At 51.2% G+C, this 25,096-nt stretch overlaps 1 pseudogene; it reads left to right on the plus strand.

Annotated features, from left to right (window-relative positions):
• The first annotated feature begins 746 nt into the window (after positions 1-746).
• LOC122376934 lies at positions 747-25,096 on the plus strand (annotated as a pseudogene).

Below are 25,096 nucleotides of genomic sequence, written 5' to 3' on the forward strand. Positions count from 1 at the left end.
TATTCAATCGAAGAGATCGCCAACAAGGCCTTAAGCCCACTTACAAGGAAAGTCAAGCCGATACCCCAAAGAGGGACAATGTGGGATGAATTAGGGATTAGGATGTGTCTCGCGTTGAATGAGGTCAACAACCCCTTTCTTCAGCGCAGCTCATGGTCATAGCCACATATAATCTTTATTGAGCAGGTCCCCAGACCCTACAGCTAACGCTTGGAGGTCTGGAAACTCCAGCTGCCGGCTGTAATTCTGATGAATGTTATTTGGACACGCCCCCAGCTCATCTAAACTGTCTGACCCTGGGTGCTACCGTCCGCTGAGCAAAAGCCGTGTATAGCAAAACTCGAGCATTGCCACCCATTCTGCCAAACTGGACTTTCGGGGAATACACATTACACAGTCCTCTCCTTCCACTGCTGTTAATGCCAATGGCACCCCGTCACCGACTGGTAAAGATGGTAAACAAAATGGCACCGTTTCGTAAAAACGCTGTTTGACGCCATAGGCCGTTTTTATCCGTAGCTCGTCAATGTCCAGTGTCGCACTGACGTTTTCCAGGCCGTGTCGGGTTGTGACAGGAGCTGGAATTTCTCCCAGCGCTGGGGCAGGGGTCCTCAGCGGCTGACAACGGTCACACAGCACGACGCGTCGGTCACCGTACATATGTCCGTCACCCACTGGCAGCCAGGCCCCCGGGCTCTGTGACGTCACACAAATGAACCCGGTGCGCACCCACTCCCATTGGAGGTCTGGATGGGTCGTCCATCAGTGTTTGTCACAGTAGCGCGGTGATCGCACACGCATTGGCCCGTTCTGCCGAGCTACCGCGCCCCACAGCACAATGGAGGTCGCTGCGACCGTGATAGCGACGGAGCGGAGCGCAGGTCAACGCGACCAGACGGTGAGATGTCCAGCAGCAGAGCGAAACAAAAACAATAGGTAGAGCGTGTGCCGTGTTGCACTTATAACTATAGGTGCAATAAATCGAATTGCATGTAAAAACTCCTCAAAAATAATTAGAAGATTATGCAAAGGTTGTTGCTTTTTTATTCTTGTTGATTACATCGTGAATCAATTATTGATTGAAAATTATGATCTTTTATTTTAGCTTTTTAACTGCATTTCACCTTCTACGAAAATGTATTTTTTGATAGGTATTCTGAAACATAAGTGTCTAACCGAATCATATCTACCGAATTCAACCGAACTAAGCATCTAATCGGAAGTTCAAACTATATTCAGGCGCTATATGTTTTTCACGGCAGCTGATAGGTTGATGGAAAGCGTTCTATAGCATGCCTGATGCCAGACATTGCTATGTTATGGAAATTCACATCCGATAACAATAATGAGCGCGTGCTGCGTTTGATTCAGCATTTGTAATGTTGTAAAATTTATGAGCACAACAGCATCAAACCAAGCTTTCAGTACCACATTTCAATACATTTCAAACCATCTAAAAGCTCTCCAAAATCACGCCATTCTATGCGGCTAATCACAGATTCCTAGAGCATTCGTTCTCAATTTTGAAACCAAAGATATGCATGACAAATTTATTAAGAAAACGTACTCCTACATGTTACGTTTGAGACCAAGTCCAATCTCTAGGCACTACCATCAGTGACACTGGCCAGCACGTCTCGATCATCGGCAGCACTCCGCATAGAGCCAGCGGCGTATTTAGAAAATCGCGAAGGGGGGGCCAAGGGTTTGGAGGGCGCCACCTCACCCAAGGAGGGCGCCATACGGTCGCGAGATAAAAAATCGTTCAGTGGGGGTTGGGGGGTTGGGAGGCGTTTTTTACCATGCCACCAGTTTTTTTTTTTGCGTAACCTCGTATAGGTCGTGCTGCATTGATTTTGCATCGTGTGTATTCTTTATACTCCAGGTCACAAAAGGTCAAGTGTTCTTGAAATGCTGCGCCGAAGGCGCGCGAAATTTTTGAAAACAACCTTTTCCTCCGCTTTTTAGGCACGCCTTTTATACGATCACTGTTCAAAGCTCCTCTCGCTCTTTTACCAAATTTGAAGGTGTAAAAAATACCTAAGGTTTGGTCGGGCCGCTGCCACACAAACTGTACAGAAAGCTTGGCTCATGGGTGTCGATGTATAAAAGTTTATTGGCGGTGGCATATCTACGCACCAGATCACCGTATCGGATTGATACCGGAGCGCGAGATGCGTAAACATCATCCAAATTACCTCAGACCAGCCTTCATAGCCTTCTCACAGATGCATACAGTGTACCCACATAACCAGTTTCAATCACCGAAACTTCAGATGCCTGCTGTTGCGCCCGAACCTGTTGACAATACTTAATCGTAATCCATATAGATGCCATGATGCACGTAAAGTAGGATCAATCCGTTAAGACCAAAGACGTGTTTTATGCATCGTAGAGCGTAGATAGTTTTGGTAGGTATAGATACTTCATTCATTGTGCTGAATGCACGTTCATTTGTGGCAGTTTTCACAGGCAAGACATCAACTATGTGCAATAGAACGACTAAGTTGAAAAACATGCCAAAGGAGTAAATAAATGATAGGAGGGCAGCGATCAACGGATGTTGCCAATAGGTAGAAGGGCTGCGATCCACAGGAGGGCACTAATAGGTAGAAGAGCCCCGATCAACATCCCGAGTTTCGACAGTAGGGCACCGATAGGTAGGAAGTTGGCGAGCAGCAGGAGGGCGCCAATGGATAGAAGGGCAGCGATCAACAGGAGGGCACCAATAGGTAGGAGGGCGCCGATCAACAATCAACAGGAGGGCGCCACCAGGTAAGAGGGTGGCGAGGAACAGGAGAGCACCAATAGGAGGGTGGCGATCAACAAGAGGTCGCCAATAGGTGGGAGGGCGGTCATCAACTGGAAGTCGCCAATGAGCGGAAGGGTGACGATTAAAATGGGGGTGGCAATGGTGAGGAGGGCGCCTTTGCTCAAGAGGATGACACGAACAGGAGGGCGTCTGTGCGGAGGGCGCTGGTCAACAGGAAGGTGCCAGTGGATAGGAGGGCGGTGATCAACAGGAGGGTGCCAGTGGTTAGGAGGGCGGCGATCTACACGAGGGCGCCAATAGGAGAAGGGCCCCGATTAACATTCAACAGGAAGGACTAGGGAACCAATAGGTAGGAGGGCGGCACTGAACAAGAGGGTGCCAAAAGGGAGAAAGGCGGCCTTCAAAATTTCACATGAAGGCTCAATAGGTAGGAGAGCGCCAATAATTATGAGGACGCCGATCAGCAGAAGGGCGGCAATGTGTAGCAGGGTGGCGACCTACAGGAGGGCGCCTTCGGGTGAGAGGGCGCTTATTTACAGGACAGCGGCTTACATAGGCGACCACCGTTACGCTTAGAGAGCTACAGCCTACAAATGTGGTTGGAGGGCGCCCGAGGGAGCCTTCCAACCGTATTTGGAGGGCGTATTTGGAATGGGCGTCCTCCGAGGGCGCCCTCCATCCGTATTTTCCCTGTAAACACATTCGCGATTGGAGGGCGCCCTCCAGTCGCGATTGTTTTTCGATTCGATTATATCACAATTGCATTTGCGATTGGAGGGCGCCTTCGGCGCCCAAGGGAGGGGGGCATGGCCCAGTGGCCCCCCCCCCTACCTACGCCCCTGCATAGAGCACCCGTCCCTGCTGAAAGTCCCTGTCCGTTCCACCGTATATACCACAGGAACTGCCGAGCGCCGACCCCTCGGCCATCCGACGGCACCCGGACACCGAGGAGGCGCCTCCTCGGGATGAGGAACAGGCCGACTCCAGCCGGCGCGGCACCTGGGGCTCCCAGCTGGAGTTCCTGCTGTCCTGTCTGTCGTACGCGGTCGGTTTGGGAAACATCTGGCGGTTCCCCTACCTCTGCTACCAGAACGGAGGCGGTGAGAGCACTACTGCATGGTGAACTGTGTACATACATACACATCTTACTGAAATGAAAGCAGCCGAGAGCATCTTCGGACCAGCACATAAACACCGCGCAGTGTATTGTGTTTCTGTTGCTAGCTTACTTTTGTATTAAATCTATCAGCCCTGCATATAGGATTGCGATAGTAGGATTAAAAGAAAAAATTGTGAGACAGCAAGTCAAGGCGTATTTGTGCTCCTCGTAACTCGTAAGTCAGTGCCCGCTTGATCTTAATAGTTTGACGTGTTAGCATTTAATTTCATTGATTTTTCGTATGTATCTAGGCAACGATACTTCAGGGTCAGGTGGAATTCAAGTCGACAATAAACAGCTACAGACTCAGGTTACGTCCCTTCGGTTTTGAACCCTAATTCATTCCGGGGTGTTGTGTATGTCTGTCTCATGGCGCGAGGCGGAAGTCCGTCTGAGGCACAAAGGGCGCTGAGTTGTGGCCTGCTGACCGGTTCTCTCGAATTACATCGCGTCTCTCGTGTCAGTCCCAGACCCTCGAGGGGCAGCGCAGCGAAACGGGCGACTGTGAGAGGGGTCCGATATTATTAAAGTTACTGAAGGCTCCAAGACTACCTCAGGTATAAGATTTACGTCTCAGAACAAGTATAGTGTCATTGGTCAATGTGCATATGATATGTTACAAGTGTGAAAATCAAATGAAAACAGGATAAAGGAAACCGTTGGACCCATGACTGCTCAGTTTTTATAAACCTTTGGTACCCACTAGATTCTATACAGCGCCACTTCCGAGCGCTCCGAGCGTAATAATTCGCTGTGATACCTATTACCTACCATTTGACGCTCCGCGTTGTCACAGGTGCGTTCCTGATACCGTATGTGATAATGCTGTTCTGCACGGGCGTGCCGCTGTTCTTTTTCGAGCTGACGCTGGGTCAGTTCACCAGCCGCGGCCCTATAGCCGTCTGGAGTGTGTGCCCGCTTTTTCAAGGTGAGGTAATCTTATCCCTTTTCATCACATGCATAATGTGAAGGAAATACACCTTAGAGTTTTGTTGTACCTACATCAAACATAATATGCATTATTTCAAAAATAAAACACTGAAACTGTGTTCTTATGCCTATCACATATAAGCTATTGGAGGAGCAGCAGCCCTCTTGCAATTGTACGTAAGCGGCCCATTGAAAGAAAGAATGAATAAAATAATATATTGCATCATAGACTTGGGTTATACCTCTGTGTACAATATAATAAACATAGAGCATAAAAAAGAGAGACAATGATGAGTCGCTTGGTATTGCTTTCGACATAACTTATCTCTGCTTTTGTCGGCAGGCATTGGCTACGCAATGTTTTTCATTTCATTGTTCATCGGTATCTACTACAATTTGATCTTGGCGTGGACCATCTTCTACCTCTACTCCAGTTTCACAGACAGTCTGCAATGGACGAGCTGCGACAACTGGTGGAACACAGAAGGTCAGCTATTCAGCTATCGAATAATACAGAAGGGCTACAATGCTATGGCCAACATTGATACCGAGCAAACATTTAAAAACGCGTGAATAGTTTAATTACACACGTCACTCGAATTTGAATCAATGGAGACGGAAAAGTATACTGAACCTCGGTCTTCCGGCTAGCAATATTTTTCAACTTATTTATTTCTGTTTATGCTCGTAAGGTCTCAGATTTTAGTTGATGTCAGCGAGCTGTGTCTGCACAGCGATATGACCCTGCTAAGCTGCAGCCTGGGGCTGTCATTAGGCTCGGTACGAGACTGGGCTGCAGCTTGTTTGGCCCGGAGGTATGCAGCCCTGGCTGTAGGTAGCTCATGCCTCTCACCGTATGTAGTTACACGCAGGGGCGGATCCAGAAAATCTCCAAGGGAGGGGCCATTAGAAACCAGGAGGCCCCCCCCCCTATAATCCCACCTGTTGGAGGCCCCATCTTCCCACTTGTTGCCCCCCCCCCAAAAAAAAACTGCGTCTATTGAGCTTATCTAGCTGTTCAGGCAACATCTCAACATCTGTGCAGGCTTGGAGGCCCTCTGTGCAGGTTAGGAGGCCCTGTAAAAGTGGTCATCTCTGTGAGTATAAGAGACCTCCAAGTTATGAAAAGCTTTACCAATCTTCTAACAAAGAAGTCTTCTCAGCTAGTCTTCTAAGAAATAACTAAGTGGGTAGGTAAAAAAAAAAACTCATCGGATTTCGGCCACTTTATTTTCAGGAGGCCCCCTTTTCAGCTTTTTAACTTTTTAACTTTTTATTTTATTTTTGAAAAAAAAATCGGCCAAGGGGGGGGGGCCATGGCCCCCATGGCCCCCCCCCTTGTATCCGCGCCTGGTTACACGACTGATAATGCTAACGTTAGGCAGACGGGGTGGCCGCGGCGCAGCCAGAAGTTGACCCCACGCGGCCACTCAAGGGACAGTTATAGCAGACGCTGGCGCCAGGCCTGCCCCAGTGTTTATTCTCATCGGCGTGGGGCGCACGCTTCTATTCATGTGCCAACGGCGCACACTGAGACGCATGACGTCATCATAATAAATTTAACATGACAAACGTATTTGGCGTATACAAGAAATATTTTAGTTAGCTGGTAGTTGGCTGCTAAAACGTTCAAACCGTTTTCACCGATCATCGCTCAGGAAGCTGATGTATTTCAGGCTGTCGGCGGTTTGACGATAAGAACTGTACGTCTGTCGGCGGCCTCCTGAACGCCACGGGTGACTGTGTGCTGTCCCATCACGTGGACGACGCCACGTGGCAGCTGCTGAACACGACCGCCAGCCAGCGGAGGATGCCCGCTGACGAGTTCTTCCAGTGAGATCGCAAGGCAGGGCCGGTTTGGATTCATTGCCGCCCGCTCTTTTACATACTGCTGGAGGGGACGGCCACTTGGCCCAGCCTTCCAGTCTAAAAATGGTCTAGGCCTTGGGATCGCTCAAACAATTTTGCATTTCCCTGTTCCGAGGCTTTTATAAATCCATCAACGGGCTCATTAGAGTTGGGTCGCAGCCATTTTTTTGCTAAATCACAGTTCACATGCTGAAATGCTGAACAAATACATATATATCGACAGTGGATTACAGTGCACTATATGTAATAATTGCTGCCCCTTTTCCTTTCCCAGTAATTTTATGCTGGGCATCACGGATGGCATCCATGATATTGGGAGCGTCCAGTGGCCGCTGGTCGCGTGCCTTCTGGTCGCCTGGACGCTCGTCTTCCTGGCGCTCCTGAAGGGCGTGAAGAGCTTTGGAAAAGTGAGCACTCCGTTCTCTAAACTCTGATGAACATCGTAACTATATATTTTAGTTCGACCACTTTGAACCCCATGTTTTGTCAGTTGGTCATTTTGCAACGTCTGTTTTTACAGGGACTTGTAAAAAAGGATAGTTGCTTTTCACCCAATTAATTCCATCCTTTATCTCAGGTTATAGACGCAACGTTTTTTTTTTTTTGTAGATGTGTATATGCTTATATATAGGCACAGATAACAGTAGTACTGGATTGGAAACAGGATTCCGGTGGCTGCAGTAAGAGGCCGAAAACAGAACCGAATATTTCGTGCCCAGACTTCGATATCTCCTCTCACAGGCAACAAAAAAAAAAAAAATATTGGTTTATATGAATGAAACTTATAAAGAAGCAATCTAGCGGTGCTGGTGTCAATTGCTGCATTTTTGCATAATGGCAACTTATTTTACTAAACGTTGCTGGTTACACTTTCCTCACCGTGGTGAGGGAACGTATGCCACTGATTTGATTATAATGATTTCCCACTCTCATCCACAAAAAGTACTGGTACATAGGAGTTTGATCTCTTTATTTACATGCTAATCGACACCAGTCCTGTCACAACGAACCATCCAAACGTCACAATTCAAACCAACGTCACAAAACACCTCTGTTACACATCTGTAATTCTGTTATCTGTGAATAGGCATACACACCTACCATATATGGTACGCATGTGACTTGCCATACACTCGACATGACACTTTTCAGGCTGTGTACTTTACTGCCACGTTTCCGTACCTGATTCTGCTGTGTCTGCTGGTTCGTGCCGCCACTTTGCCGGGATACATGGCAGGGATCTCATTTTATGTCACACCGCGCTGGGAGAAATTGGCGCACGCCAAGGTGAGAAGAAATGCGTAGTACTTATGACTGTTAATATGTTGACTTACTCTTTACTTATTCAGCCTAAACAAACGGACAGGTTGACTTATGGAATGCTCAATTAAATGCAACTTTTGTTGTCAGTTTGAAGCATTTTTCGCACCTGCATCCTAATTTGTTCTTGTTCCTGAATCACAGGTTTGGGCGGACGCGGCGATACAAATTTTCTTTTCGCTCTCACCGTGTTGGGGTGGTCTGATTACACTGGCGTCGTACAACAAATTCCACAACAACCACTTCAAGTAAGGAAACGCCGACACTAATTAAATGTTCGATATCTTTAACAAACCATGTTTTTTAGAAGAAATGTGATCTTAATAAAAGCTAGATATAAATGTAGTTGCGTGCACGGAGTGATAACTGGTTGAAAGGATTATTTCATCATAATCTGTTTGATGTTCGCTATGCGAAAATAGCGCACCGAGATCATTTCCTTGAACCCAAATAAGTACCTTTGTATGTACAACCGTTTTCCTATACGTATAGGGACGCCATCATCATATCGTGCGGCAACTGCTTGACAAGCTTCTTCGCCGGGTTCGTGATCTTCGGCATCGTGGGCTTCATGGCACACGAGCTCGGTGTCGAGGTGGACGAGGTCGTGGCCCAAGGTGAGCGAACGAGTCCATTTCCACTTTCCACTCTTCAGCGGTCTAAACTCAAAAAGAAAGTGGAAACACATCGGCATATTTGTATGTGACCAAATGTTCCAAAGATCGGTGGATACAATACGTTTGCCTTGCATCATTTACCTAATTCATTTTTTTGTAATTACTAGAGGTACAGGTTTACGCGATAACTATATGTTTTGATATGTATGATTGACGGATGCATTAGTTTTGGGTGTAGAAACTTGCGTTTAATGGTATTATTTGTGTATAACTGGGTAACTGCTTTTAATTGAACTGTAAAGTATGATGGTAATGCATGCGAGTCGTTCGAGCCCTTTGTAAGTTAGGATGTTACTCAATTCAACCCTACCGTACCCTACCCTACCCTACCCTACCCTACCCTACCCTACCCTACCCTACCCTACCCTACACTACCCTACCCTACCCTACCCTACCCTACCCCTACCATACCCTACCCTACTCTACCCTACCCTACCCCTACCCTACCCTACCCTACCCTACAATCCCCTACCCTACCCTACAATCCCCTACCCTACCCTACCCTACCCTACAATCCCCTACCCTACCCTACCCTACCCTACCCTACCCTACCCTACCCTACCCTACCCCTACACTACCCTACCCTACCCTACCCTACTCTACCCTACCTTACCCTACCATACCCTACCCTACCCTATACTTACACTACCCTACCCTACCCTTACACTACCCTTCCCTACCCTACCCTACCCTACCCTACCCTACCCTACCCTACCCTACCCTACCCTACCCTACCCCTACACTACCCTACCCTACCCTACCCCTACCCTACCCTACCCTACCCTACCCTTACACTACCCTACTCTACCCTACCCTACCCTACCCTACCCTACCCTACCTACTAACCCACCCTACTCTACCCTACCCTACCCTACCCTACCCTACCCTACCCTACTACCCTACCCTACCCTACCCTACCCTACCATACCCTACCCTACTACCCTAACCTACCATACTATACCGTACCCTAGTCCCTACCCTACCCTACCCTACCCTACTACCCTACCCTACCCTACCCTATCCTACCCTACCCTACCCTATCCTACCCTACCCTACCCTATCCTACCCTACCCTACCCTAACCTACCCTACCCTACCCTACCCCTACCCCTACCCTACGGCCTACACTACCCTACCCTACCCTACACTACACTACCACCGACAGTCCAAGTTTCAGCTAAATAGGCCCAGAAACGGGTGAGATATTGCAAAAACAAATTGATAGTATTTACTGGCGAATCCCCTTGGCGAGCGGTGCCTTGTGTCGGGCTTCGTTGTCAAAGGTCAATGACCTCCCGGCTCTGACTCTTTTCACTCAGTTTTGCAAGCGAACAACTGAGCCTAAAGCACGTGCCTTCTGCTCGGCGCCGGTCGCGGCCCCATCACGTCACACCGCTGAACCCACACCCTCGAAAATTTAATACTACAAATGAGTGCACGCGACCGACTTGGCGTGAAAATTTCACCCCCGTAGCCCTTACCGTTCCCGAGCAATAGCCTGTTGCCGATGCTAGTGTAAACCCTATGGCACACCACGTCAGCACGCGCCACGGACGCACCCCCGGCCGCATCTTGCCCAAAATTTAATACGACATGTTGAATGACGCGACCCACGATTGGCAAAAATTTCACCCTCCTGCGTCAATCGACGGCGCCGTAATAAGCCATTTTGGGAGTAACCCCGACGGCGGCGGACTTTTTAGGATTTATAATAGTAGACTAGAGGTACAGGTTTACGCGATAACTGTATGTTTTGATTTATATTATGTTACGGGTGCATTAGTTTGGGTGATTGACTTGTATTTTAAGATGTATTATTTGGATAGATTTGGATAGCTGTTTTTAATTAAACTGTAGGGGTTGGTGATAGGTGCGGGGTGTTCAAGTGTTTTGTATGGTAGTACCCTACCCTACCCTACCCTACCCTACCCTACCTTACCCTACCCCTACCCTACCCTACCCTACCCTACCCCTACACTACCCTACCCTACCCTACCCTACCCTACTCCTACACTACCCTACCCTACCCTTCCCTACCCTACCCTACCTTTACACTACCCTACCCTACCCTACCCTACCCTATCCTACCCTTACACTACCCTACCCTACCCTACCCTACCCTACCCTACCCTACCCTTACACTACCCTACCCTACCCTACCCTACCCTACCCCTACCCTACAATCCCCTACCCTACCCTACCCTACCCTACCCTACCCTACACTACCCTACAATCCCCTACCCTACCCTACCCTACCCTACCCTACCCCTACACTACCCTACCCTACCCCTACACTACCCTACCCTACCCTACCCCTACCCTACCCTACCCTACCCTACCCTACCCTACCCTACGCTAGCCTATAATCCCCTACCCTACCCTATCTTACCCTACCCTACCCTACAATCCCCTACCCTACCCTACCCTACCCTACCCTACACTTACCCTACCCTACCCTACCCTACCCTACTCCTACACTACCCTACCCTACCCTACCCTACCTTTACACTACCCTACCTTTACACTACCCTACCCTACCCTACCCTACCCTACCCTACTTTACCTTACCCTACCCTACCCTACACTGCCACCGACAATCCAAGTTTCAGCTAAATCGGCCCAGAAACGGCTGAGATATTGCAAACACAAATTTATCGTATTTACTGGCGAATCCCCTTGGCGAGGGGTGCCCGGCGCCGGTATTCGTTGTCAAAGGTCAATGACCTTCCGGCTCTGATTATTTCCAGTCAGTTTTTAAGCGAACAACTGAGCCTAAAGCACGTGCCCTCTGCTCGGCGCCGGTCGCGGCCCCATCACGTGCACACCGCTGAACCCACCCCCTCAAGAATTTAATACGACAAATGAGTGCACGCGATCGACTTACAGCGAAAATTTCACCCCCGTAGCCCTTACCGTTCCCGAGCAATAGCCTGTTTTTGCCGATTCTTATGCTAACCCTATGGCGCACATGAGCACGCGCCACGGGCGCACCCCCGGCCGCATCGTGCCCAAAATTTAATACGACCTGTTCATTTACGTGACCCATGAGTGGTAAAAATTTCACCATCCTGCGTCAATCGACGGAGCCGCAATAAGCGTTTTTGGGAGTAACCCCGACGGCGGCGTGGGCGTGGGCGGCGGCGGACTTTTTAAGATTTATAATAGTAGATGATATCCACTTCAATCCTGTTCCTATACTGATTTATTGGTTGCTTACAACATATCAACAGACATACGACAAACGCACTAGGCATTAGCCAATGCTTACAGGACTTGAGCGATGTCGGTCAGTTTTTTTACGTGCATGCAGGAAATTCGATGATCCGATTGGACTGTTTACAATTAGGCAAACGTGAATACCACAAGCGTCAGGCATGAACATCAGTTCAGAGAACATTGCGAATGCAGATGCTCTGTTTACGACAGAACAAGCCTGTGTTGGTGTTCTGGACCCGTGTCATGTGTGACGAGTTGCCTGCTTCTCTAATTGTGGTAGTTGTGGTGGCAGCCCAGCGGTGGCGCACTCCGCCCGTCGTTTGGGGCACCGTTCCTCAGACGTATAGCAAGAAACGTCAAGAGCACATTGCAGTTGAGCAAACTGTTTGGTCACGCCTAGCAGCCAGCCCCACATTACATTACTTCACATGAAATGTAAACTGTAGGCTTAGTTTATACATTGCACATAAACCGTCTACAAAACATCTCGAATGGGTCTTAATGTAATCTTGACTGAATTATTTGAGATACTATAAGTCCCTTTGAGATACTGTAAGATATGTAAGTCCCTTGGGTCAGTATCTGTAACAATGTAGTGAAAAAACGTGAACTATTTAGACTAAACTCTAAATCGCGATACTAGACAATAGACATGGAACTCGAATATCTGCCCATTCTTTGTAATAAGGATACATAAATCTCTGTGATGTTTAATCAGTACCAACATTTTCAACATAACACCATCACACTTTAGTATGAGGGAAAATCGCACAGCCTACGCGAAGACCGTGTCACGGTAATCAGAACTGTCCACCGCCACGTCTGACGCGTATGCCGGTCTCCTCCCGCAGGGCCCGGCCTGGCGTTCATAGCCTACCCGGAGGCGGTGTCTCGGCTGCCCGTGGCCCCGCTCTGGTCGGTTCTCTTCTTCTCGATGCTGCTGACACTGGGACTGGGCACCCAGTTCACACTCTGTTAGCACCGGCGGCTGCAGGCCGGGCCGCCCGGGACCACCGAGCGGGCCATGTGGCGGCCGGCCGACCACGTGGCGCTCGGGGCTATGCCGGCACTGAGCTGGCTCATTGTAAGCGGCCCCGTGATTGGCTGTGTGGGCTCCTGCCCTCGGGGCGCCGGCGAGGTGACCTCGGGTCGGCGCACGGGGCTCGAGGGGAGTTCGTTCTGGATGCTCGGCGGGGAAGTGCTCGCTGTGTGGGCGGAAGTGGTGCTCTGGCTGTGGTGTGGTGGTGGTGCACAATACAGCAAGTGAAATATCTTAACTGGTGTGGAGAGGAGCTGGACCAGTGGAAAAAGGGACGAGACAGTGAACAGCAGCGAGTCTTCTCAGCGTGCGAGTAGCCGATCATTTCCTTCCATCCGGGACTCATAACACGGCCTCTTCCAGGGTGTGTGAGGGAGGCAGCCACAGTGTCTCGCCATCGAGTCACTGAGCTTAAACTCGTTCCCCGGGTCTTGCCATCGAGGCTCGGGTGCGGGGTCTCCGCTCAGACAGGGGTGCGACCAGTCGGCTCCGGCTAACCTTGCCATCGAGGCGCCGGAGTATCGGTTGATCTGTCCGATTACAGTGGTCTCGCCATCGAGAGGCTGGAATCGGGCAGCGGCTGGCGTCTTCCTCACCATCCTGATCTACCCATCGCTCTCCTACAGTCCTTGTCTATCATCCGGCTAAGTAAGTGTCGTTGGCGTGTGAAATACCAGAGGACACGTGGCGACATTTCTGGTCCTCCGGGCCGGATTGCGACCCAGTGAGCTGAACAGGAGAAGATGGGGATAGAAAAAGAAGAGGCAAAGGATGTCAAACGGCCCGATCCCACTGCAGATGGAGCTTTCAAGGATGTTAGAGATCAAGAGCTTGCTGATCTGCGACGACTGCGTGGTATCAAGAGGGCTGTCGTGACGAGGGTGTCCAAGGTGTTAGAGGCAGAGATAGCAAGACAGCGGAACCGCGATCGCATCCAGGAGGTAAATAGAAGGCTGAAAGAAGCTTTTTCTGATTTGAGAAAAGCTCATCAGGAGTATGAAAGCAAACTCAATGACGCAGAACTGGACGAAGCTCAGGGATACGCTGATAATCTTGAAGAAGAAGAGTCGGCTATTCAAGGGAAGATCCAGGAGTATCTTCAGGGGTTGGATGAAGCCAAGTCATCAGCTGCCACCTCCCGTCACGCTCGAAGTCGTGCCAGGTCACACACGTCTGCAGAGACGGCCGCCTCAGTCCGGTCACGAGAAGCGGCAGTTGAGTTGGATGATGCCGACCGCCAGGTGAACGATGTTAGAGCACAGCTCGAAGAGGCACGTCGTATCAGAAAAGAACGCTTGGAGAAAGAAATGGCGCGATTGGAAGCAGAGAAGTTACGACAGGAAGAACAATGGAACTTAGAAGAACGTGACGATGCACTGGAACTAAAGAAAGCAGAAAGGGCTAGAGCCAGGGCGGCTCGAAAGCTACATATGTACCGCGCTGCGGAAGATGAACTTAATTGGGACCGTCGACATGACTTCGATGACACCGCCATCAAGGACAGCAAAGGGTCTGCTGAAGGTACGGGGGTGGATCAAGCCACCGAAACACCAAATTGCCGGGACGCGCCCGACAATGTGGTTGACTCAAGATCACAAGACCAGAACGACGGACCCAAGGCAGCACCGGAAGTAGATGGTTCATCTTTGAACCCAAAGAACTGGACATCAAACAACAAAGGTCAAGAGAAGCCTGGGCATCCACCTCATGGGATGTCAGCAGCTTTCTCGAACAGTGTTCCGCGTCTCAGCTTGCCGCGGTTCACGGGAGATCCAAGTGAGTGGCCGCGTTGGATCAGCCTCTTCAGAGCACTGGTTCACGATCAGGCGTCTCTCTCTGACACGGAGCGGATGGCGCATCTACAACAAGCAGTAGATGGAGTTGCCCATCAAGCCATCGAGGGATTCTTGTTCGATGGCAAGATGTATCACCAAGCGTTGGCAAGGCTGCACGAGCGTTTCGGTCGAGAAGGCGACATCAGTCAAGCATATCTCAGCTCCATGTTTGCAACTCCAGCTCCTTCAATCAACAACATCGCCTCAGTGGAGAGGTTCAGTTCAGCTGTTAGCAACACTGTGCTGACGCTGCGCGCTCTGAACCACTACAATGATCTGAGAGCCATCGAGAACCTGCGTCGAGTAGCATTGAAGCTTCCTGCGGAGTTGTCCTACCAGTGGGGACGAGAAGTGCATCAGATGCATCCCAAGCAGCCCGATCTGGAGATCTTCAGCAAGTGGCTGGAGACAGAGACTGCCATCTTGAGAAACTCAGCCAACCACAACCGCGATCCAGAAAGGAAAAGGCCATCCGCGAGTGCACGGGAGACCTCGGCGCGACGAACAACTCTGACTACGTCGGCTAAGTCTTCCCAGACGGAAAACAACCGACGTCGCTGGTTCTGTGTCCTGTGCAAGGAACAGCACAAGCTTCAGGATTGCACGGAGTTCAAGTCGAAGACGGTGGAGGAGAGGCTGGTCGTAGTGAGCAAGGAACGACTGTGTTGGGGCTGCCTGAACAAGGGTCACTTCATGAGGGATTGCCGCTCTGCAAGACGATGCAACTTGAATGGATGTAATGCATCTCATCACCGACTCATACATGTGGACAGAAGCGCCGCTTGTAATGAAGAAAGCCAAACAGAACCAAAAACAGTGGCACGAGAAGGAAGTCGCATCGTCGGCACGGCTCTCACAGAGACGACAGACACACTGCTGCAGTTGGTGCCGGTGCGGATTCACGGCCCAAACGGGGAGAGAGACGTAGTAGCACTGCTGGACCCGGGAGCGCAGACATCGCTCTGCTGTGAAGATGTCTTGGAAGACGTTGGGGTCCCTGGAGTCCGAGAGAATCTGCAGCTACAGAACATCGAAGGAAGCGGTACCAGACAGTCGTCTCTTCGAGTTCAGCTGACGGTCAGTCCTCTGAGCACAGCGACCAGCAGAAATCGAATAGTCGTGCCCGAGGTGTGGTCTGTGCCAAGGTTGAACGTGGCCCCACCCAGCATGAGTAGCAAGCAGCTTCGCAGCTGGAAGCACTTGCAGGACCTGGACCTACAGCAGTACAACGGCGCACACGTCGAGCTTCTACTTTGTGCCAACATTCTGGAAGCTGTGCTGCAGCGAGAGGTCAGGGTGGGAGGCCCCGGAATGCCCGTCGCTATCCGGACAGACTTTGGATGGACCCTGACGGGATCGATATCCACCCTGATTCCAAGCACAATGCGGCAAGTCATGTTCGTGCGTCAACGTGCTCCCGAAGACGCTCTGGAGGGTCTGCAAGAGTTGGTCCAAGACTGGTGGACGACCGAGGCCTTCGGCACCATGATCAACAGCTCTGATGCACGATCTCAAGAAGATCTCAGAGCTATGCGAATCTTGGATCAGCAGACCAGGAAGGTGGAGGACAGATATGAAGCTGGACTTCTGTGGGGTGAAGACGAACCGATGTTGCCGGACAACTGGAACCAAGCGTACCGACGTCTTCAGTCCATCGAGAGGAAACTCGACAAGCAGCCAGAACTGGCTACAAGGTACCAAGCCATCATCAACGGATATGTGAAGGATGGTCACGCAGGGAAGCTTTCAGCAGAAGAAGCGGACGAACCGAAGGAGAAGCGTTGGTATCTGCCACACCACGCAGTAGTGAACCCGAACAAGCCAGGGAAGCTGAGAATCGTCTTCGACGCTGCGGCAACATACCAAGGTGTATCACTGAACTCGAAGCTCATCACAGGTCCAGATCTACTACAAAGCCTTCCTGGGGTGATCATGCGCTTCAGGGAAGATGTGATCGCTGTGACAGCGGACATCAAGCAGATGTATCATCAGGTGAGGATCCGGACAGAAGACCAGCCTGCATCGAGCTTTATATGGCGAGATATGGAGCGACACCGCAAGCCTGACGTCTATCAGATGGAGGTGGTCATCTTTGGCGCGAAGTCATCACCGGCAACGGCCAACTACGTGCTGAGAAAAGCACTTCTGGACCATGGAGCGGAGACAGACAAGGTTCTCAGCAGAAGTCCCGAGCAACTGGCAAAGTCGTTCTACATGGACGATTGCCTGTTCTCTTGCATGACGGAAGACGCCGCCAAACAGCTGTACGCTGACGTGAAGGAGGCACTGGAGAGAGGAGGTTTTCACCTCACGAAGTGGAGAAGCAGTTCCCCCGCTGTGCTGAAAGGCGTTCCAGAGAGTGAGAAAGCCAGCGCCTCTGCGAGCCTATGTCTCAGGAGCACGCACACCGCTGAAAAGACGCTGGGCATCGCATGGGAGGAAGACGAAGACACATTGGGGTTTCGTCTCCAAGCCATAGAAGTGAGTGCAACCAAGCGTGGTGTGCTCAGCAAAGTGTCAACAATTTTTGACCCTCTGGGGATTGCTGCTCCTGTTACCGTGAGAGCAAAGATGATGATGCAGCGACTCTGGTGGAAACATCTGGAGTGGGACGAGCCACTACCCGAACCTGAGCTGAGCCAATGGTTGGAGTGGCTGAGTGAAGCAGAGAAGCTGAACGAAGTCGTGATGCAACGCTGCGTGAACCCCAGCGGCCCAGGGACACTGCGACGCCAACTTCATGTGTTCTGCGATGCGTCAGAGAGTGCGTTCGGCGCTGTGGCATACTGGAGGACAACTTCGAGCGATGGGTTACACCACTGTCGCTTCCTGATCGGCAAGTGCCGAGTCGCTCCACTGAAGCGACTATCAATTGTCCGTCTGGAGCTGCAAGCAGCCGTTCTTGGAGCGCGTCTGGTGGCTACCGTTCTCGGGGAGATCACTCAGCCGCCGGATGACATCTTCTGCTGGACGGACAGCAAGGTCGTTCAGCAGTACCTTGGTAATGAAACCCGACGGTTCAAGACCTTCGTGGCTAACCGACTGGCTGAGATTCACGACCTGACCCACAACGCGTGCTGGTTCCACGTTCCTGGGAAGCTCAACCCCGCTGACGACTGTTCCAGAGGGGTTTCGGTGCTCATGCTCAGTCAGGACGGCAGGTGGCTGACGGGTCCCACCTTCTTGAGGGAGGACGTCAGCCAGTGGCCACCTCAAGAGGAGCTAGCCCAGCTGGCACAGGATGAAGAGATGCGGGACGCGCTGGTATTCACGACTACCAAGTGCACATCAGAGGAACCGATTCCAGCGAGGTTTTCATCCTGGGGGAAGTTCAAGCGAGTCGTTGGATGGATGATGCGCTTTACGCGCAACATGAAGGCGTGTCTTTCAGGACAGCTGCCGAAGGCCACCGGACCACTCTCACGTTCGGAACTGCAAGCAGCGGAGGTGTGGGTCGTTGCCAGGGAACAGGCGCAGTCCTACGCTGAAGAAGTACGCTGTCTGATGCAGCAACGGCCGCTGCCTACGTCCAGTTCTCTGCTTCCTCTGGCCCCGTTTCAGGACGAGGACGGCCTGATCAGAGTCGGGGGACGCATCGGCAAGGCATGCATCCCGGAGGAAGTCAAACACCCAATCATCCTTCCACGGCAAAGTGAGCTGGCTCGGCTTGTCATCAAGCACGAACACACTCGTCATGGTCATGCAGGAGCTGAGCACACGCTGAACTTGGTGCGCCAGAAGTACTGGATTCCGCAAGGACGCTCAGCCATCAAGGCGCAGCTTCGTGACTGCTCCTTCTGTCGCCGTCGCAGGGCCGCCCCTGTGCCACCGCGGATGGCTGATCTCCCTCGGGAGAGACTCGAAGCTGGACGGCCATTTCGAAACGCTGGTGTTGACTTCTTCGGGCCGCTGCATGTGAAAAGATTCAGGAAAACAGAGACCCGATACGGACTGTTGGTGACTTGTCTGGCGACGCGAGCTGTACATCTAGAAGTGGCCCACTCATTAGATACAGACAGTTGTATCATGGCCCTCAGAAGATTCTTTGCTCGCAGATCGCAGCCGGATGTCATCTTCTCAGACCGTGGGACAAACTTCGTCGGCAGCAACCGTGAGCTTCGTCAAGAGCTCCGAGGGGTTCTGGCGCAGATGCCAGAGAAACTGAGTTCCTACGAAATTGACTGGCGCTTCAATCCACCAGCCGCGAGCCACATGGGTGGGGTGTGGGAACGCATGGTCAGATCTGTGAAGACGTGCCTGCAAGTCGTAGTTGGCTCACAGGTATTGACGGACGAAGTCCTGCTGACCGTGTTCGCAGAGGTTGAACACATGGTGAACAGTCGGCCGCTTACCTACGTAAGCTCCGACCCAACTGACGCCGAGGCGCTAACACCCAATCACTTTCTGTTGGGTCACGCTTCTCATCATCTAGCGCCAGCTCTGACGAGAAACGGAGACTTGAGCAGTCGTCGGCGTTGGAGACAAGCTCAAGCAGTCGCTGAGCACGTGTGGCGGAGATGGACGCGAGAATACGTGCCGACTTTGGCGCGCAGAAGCAAGTGGCACCGAGAAACCAGAAACCTACGTGTTGGGGATCTGGTTCTCATGACAGACACAAATATGCCCAGGGGGTCGTGGCCATTGGCTCGTATCACAAGAGTATTTCCTGGAGAAGACGGCATAGTGAGGTCCGCTGAGCTGAGAACCTCTGGCGGGAGAATCTACACCAGACCTGCGATCAAGCTATGCTTCCTAGAAGAGGACTGTCAGTGACCTTGGCGTCGGAATCAAATGACGCCCAGGTCAACTCGCCAACGAGAGGCCGAACCATCGACCCTTCCGTCTGCTCCCAGTGGCCTCGCCATCGAGGGGCTGGGAGAGACAACACATCGGCATCTCCGCAACCGTGAGATAAACCAGCGGGAATTACACGATCCTGACACAACGCTTTCAAGCGCTGGAGGACCAAGGGTCCTCTGAGTCTGGAGGCTCTCCAGAGTCTCTCCATCTCCAGCGCGGGAGGCATTAGCCTCCGCGAGCGCTGCAGCGGCCTCCGCGCAGGCGGCGGTGGCCTCCTCAGCCGACTCAGCACGGGCGGCGGCAACCTCCTCGGCTACACCAGCTCGGGCGGTAGCTTCCTCGGATGTGGCGGTTTCTGCTTGGGCGGCAGCGATTCGTCTAGCAGCGACGACGTCGTCAGTCGCCTTGGTGCGTCGGTGGGGGTATACCACTGATCCCCATCATTAATCGTTGCTTAACAAAGTTGAAGTGTTTTTTATTTCTTCTGTTTCATGTTATATTTGCTGGTGTTTCAAAAAATAGCATCGTATTTGTTGGAATGTGAAATGGTTTATATGTGTCAGCGACGCGATGTGTACGGCAGCACGCCGGTTACCTTTCGTGAGTGTTGCCCTGCAGTGCAACACGGTGCGGGGGGATGTTAGCACCGGCGGCTGCAGGCCGGGCCGCCCGGGACCACCGAGCGGGCCATGTGGCGGCCGGCCGACCACGTGGCGCTCGGGGCTATGCCGGCACTGAGCTGGCTCATTGTAAGCGGCCCCGTGATTGGCTGTGTGGGCTCCTGCCCTCGGGGCGCCGGCGAGGTGACCTCGGGTCGGCGCACGGGGCTCGAGGGGAGTTCGTTCTGGATGCTCGGCGGGGAAGTGCTCGCTGTGTGGGCGGAAGTGGTGCTCTGGCTGTGGTGTGGTGGTGGTGCACAATACAGCAAGTGAAATATCTTAACTGGTGTGGAGAGGAGCTGGACCAGTGGAAAAAGGGACGAGACAGTGAACAGCAGCGAGTCTTCTCAGCGTGCGAGTAGCCGATCATTTCCTTCCATCCGGGACTCATAACACGGCCTCTTCCAGGGTGTGTGAGGGAGGCAGCCACAGTGTCTCGCCATCGAGTCACTGAGCTTAAACTCGTTCCCCGGGTCTTGCCATCGAGGCTCGGGTGCGGGGTCTCCGCTCAGACAGGGGTGCGACCAGTCGGCTCCGGCTAACCTTGCCATCGAGGCGCCGGAGTATCGGTTGATCTGTCCGATTACAGTGGTCTCGCCATCGAGAGGCTGGAATCGGGCAGCGGCTGGCGTCTTCCTCACCATCCTGATCTACCCATCGCTCTCCTACAGTCCTTGTCTATCATCCGGCTAAGTAAGTGTCGTTGGCGTGTGAAATACCAGAGGACACGTGGCGACACACTCCTTGAGACTGTGGTCAGCACCGTGATCGACCTCGCCCCGGACCAGCTCAGGAAACGGCACACGTGAGCAGGGGCTGAAGGAGAGGGCTGGTTGAATATGGGTTAGATGTTGGGGACGCATAATCTGAGGTTGCCTTTCTGACATGTATGGGTAAACGGGTGTTTGCTGAAGCATCATGCTGAGAGTTGAAAGTTGTTAAGATGGACTCTTGTCGCCTCCAAACGTTGAAGGTGCATGTAAAATCGTTGCACCAACGTTTATCTAAGGAATGGCATTGGTGTGGGGCGAATGGCAGCCATGAGCCAACGCCAGTTTTTTCTTACTCTAGAATATATTTTTACACGCCAAGATGAAAACCCGGCGGTGGCCTCTAGCCCTCGCACGACCAGGCCATTTCTCATAACACGAACGACCAGGGGGGGGGGGGTTGTTACGACCCCCCCCTGGCGTTTCGAAACGGAAGGTCGTAGAGCTTAGCGGAAAAAAAACAACGGATTGCTCTCAACGAGATCTCGCGATTGGTGGTATATTTTTTGGTCCTAGGTCAACATTTGACCTACTTTTGACCGGTCAAAGGTCAAATTTTCGGAAAAATAGACTTTTTTCAACTTTCGGCGGCGATTGCGGCAAAACGGTGGGAGATATCGACTTGAAACCTTCACTATCGTGTTCCTTGATCAATTCTCTATCGTTTGGTATGTATTTCGTTTCCCTAGCTCTAAAAATGGCGCGTTGGGAGCGCCGGAAGTCGGCAAGGTCACAGTCGGCGGCAGAAATTCGAAAAATCAAAATTTAAATTTTTGAAATCTAATTGTATTTTTGGATTTGGGAGGTCCATTTGCTTCCTATAGAAGCTAATATTGCTGCATATTCCCATCGAGGTGACAAGAATTAGCAAAATAGTGGTTCGGGCGCTTTTCAAAAATAGTACCGGACGCTGTTCCTCTTGTGACGTCATAGCTCCGTGACCTGACCTGACCCGGTCAAATTTCTTATACCATATGATAGCCAATACTTGCCCCAACATGCATGGGAAGTTTCATCACGATCCATCAACCGATGTCCGTACCACCGGCAGGAAACCTCGGGCGTTGGCACTCAGTTTGTGAAAATCCGGCCGGAGGCTGTACCTCTTATGACGTCATAACTCCGTGACCTGACATGACCCGATCAATTTTTTTCGGCAAAAGATGCGCAAAGGTTGCCCCAGAGGGTATTGAAAATTTCAGCCCGCTACGACAAGCCGTTTAGCGTGCACTTCGAAAAAACCTCAGGGGGGGGGGGGTTGATACAACCCCCCCCCCCCTAGGCGTTCTAGGGCTAGCTGCCCCTTTTACTATATTATTCGTAAAAGGTTCCATACTTCAGCTGTAGTGATACAATGGGTCTTTGTTCTGCAGGTGGGTACTGCTCGGATGTTCCGTGTTCATGTTCTGCTGCGGCCTTCCAATGTGCACCAGAGGCGGGCTGTATATTCTTACGGTGAGTTTTGTTCCAGTAGGATGACAATATAGGGCTGCTATTTGTGTAGTATTTATGTCTGCGAATATGTCCACGCTTGCAGTAATTTTTCCAATGCAGGGCACGCTATTACTTTGCCATGGATGGCAGGCAGGTGTGTTGAAGTGCACGGTCTGAATTACATTGGTTGATTTCATGACATATTGTGTAACTAAGAGATGTACAATGTACATGCAATTTTACTTCAAAATTTCACGCGATAACAATTCGTAATATTGTTTGTAGTCGTTTCTTGTGCAACTGAAGACCTCTCACCGCGTGACTCTCCATGCCTATTTTCCCAGCTGATGGACAACTACGCGGGCACGTTTTCTGCTCTGATCGTGGGCATGACGGAGGTGCTGGTGGTGGCGCACATCTACGGCGCCGACCGTCTGCTGGACAACATCCGCACCATGATCGGCCACTACCCGTTCCACTACAGCTGGTGGAAGTGGGCCTGGAAGGTCGTCTCGCCCACCATCGTCACAGTAAGCGCTCAGCTGCACACGCACAAAGGCAGATGATTATTTCAGTTGCGTAGCTTCTTGACGGTTCGCGACTTCCAGAATAATTATTTCAACTTTATTCATTCAACTACTCAAGCGCTGATATCAATAGTTATCAATAACAATAGTATCTGTCCCGTTTACAGCATCAAGAGCTCGTCTCGCCGAATACCTATCCCGCGAACATTACCTATCACTCGGTAAGCGCCTTGATTGGTAGGCAACCCGCAATGCCCGTTTGTCGTGCGTTGGCTAGGTACTGCAGCGGAGGTGGGAGCGGCGCAAAACGGTTTACCGTAGGATGCGCTGACAAGTGACATCAGTCAAGGATCGTGTCGATTAACTTATTCGTATGTGCCTCTTCTCTTGTTACAGGCGCTGTTATTATTTTCGTGGATAGACCACAAGCCGATCCAGTACGGCGACTATGAGTTCCCGCTATGGGCCACCGGCGTGGGCTGGCTCATCTCACTGACGTCAGTCGCCATGATACCCCTGGTGGCCGTCATCAAACTGGCCAGGATGGACGCTCGACTCACCCTAAAACAGGTTCGGCTGCTCTATATTTCAAAAGCGTGACGCTTTTATATTGCTTAGATTATCAAAACACTGAGCGGGTGTCGTAACTCGTAGCAATCAAAATAGCCAATGGGAATAATCTAATCTGCCAAAAATCTGTCAAATTTGCATAGCGGTAAAAGCCTGCCTAAGAGAGTCATGTATTGCCGTGTGTGCGTCAGTGCTTCCAGCCGTGTACGGTGTAGGTTTCAAGTGACAACGCTTCTATCATATACTCAGATAAAAAAGTCGACTAGCGTTTCGAGGACAACTCGTACATACTTCATTTTTAAAACACCCAAGTTTTTATTGGCGTGTCCAATAAACATAATGAGCAACTGACCGGCCTGTACGTTTTTATCATCGCTGAAAATCATCGGTACAGTGATTACCTATAGGTAATCAAAAGGTATTTTGTCAAAGTTAGAGGTATAGTCAAAAGGTATTTTGATATGCAATTAAACTCTTCCGCAGAGACTGCAGCGCCTGACACGACCTGACGAGACGTGGGGACCTGCGCTGGACAAGCACCGCATAGAGGCCAAAATGTCCGTCAGACGGGCCTCAGAAATAGCTGGAGGCCGGTCAGAGGGTAAGTGTTGCTGGCATCTCCGCCAATGGGACTTGAATTGTTTCGACGATTTATTTATACGAAATGGCTTCCTTTGTTATGACTGTGTCCGTCACAATTGTTATGTTAGCATAACCGCCAAAACCTATACCTACTCGTATGCTGATAATGATAATTATTAATTATTTTGAGGAACCATGTATTTGTTGAAGCTGATTGGTACATTTCAGATGTGGAGCTGAACTAGTCGCCCTGAAGCGCCGATCGAAACCGTCAGACGCCGGTGCATCGCCGGGAGAGCACGAAGCACAGCCCTGATGCGCTGCCACCTGCCATTACTGTCTGCTGAAGTCTGGCTGTGCTCCGTAATTGTTTGTTTTGTTGGGTTAGGCCCTTTCGGTCGACAAGACCATTGCAGAGCCGGAAGGATGATAGGAATTAGGGGGAGACATTGGTCTGGGCAGGCACCCTAGTGAGTCGCCGGGGCTGAGCCCGTCCAGAGGACAGGCCACCCAGCCCCAAGGCACTCACTGCACCCGGCTACGGGGTGCGCTCCCTCGGGAGCAGCGGTGCCGCTCCAAGGGAGCAGCCCGCATGAGATAAAGTTGCCTGTCCAGCCCGGAAGGGGGTGGCGGTGTGGAGGAGAAGGATTTCAGTATCCTGAGGATAGAAGCATGGAACGGTGCTCCGTAATGTTTTCCGAATTCATTTAGACGAAACTCGAGTGAAGTACCTAGGTCGTAGGACTTTGCATAGTTGTCTCGTTTTACAGACAAATGCCGGACGTAGCTTGTGAGAAGTGCTATTATGCGTAGTCATTTGATGTTTGTTATGGCTGAGTCTGTGACTGTGCGCGACTAATGTGAGCGTATGTTTACTTACAAGTGTAATATAAGCAACATGTAAAAACAAGACAACATATAAAAACCCGGCCCGATA

Source organism: Amphibalanus amphitrite, unplaced genomic scaffold (genome assembly GCF_019059575.1).
Source record: "Amphibalanus amphitrite isolate SeventyFive unplaced genomic scaffold, NRLGWU_Aamphi_draft 002411F_arrow, whole genome shotgun sequence".
In the NCBI taxonomy this organism is placed as follows: domain Eukaryota; kingdom Metazoa; phylum Arthropoda; class Thecostraca; order Balanomorpha; family Balanidae; genus Amphibalanus; species Amphibalanus amphitrite.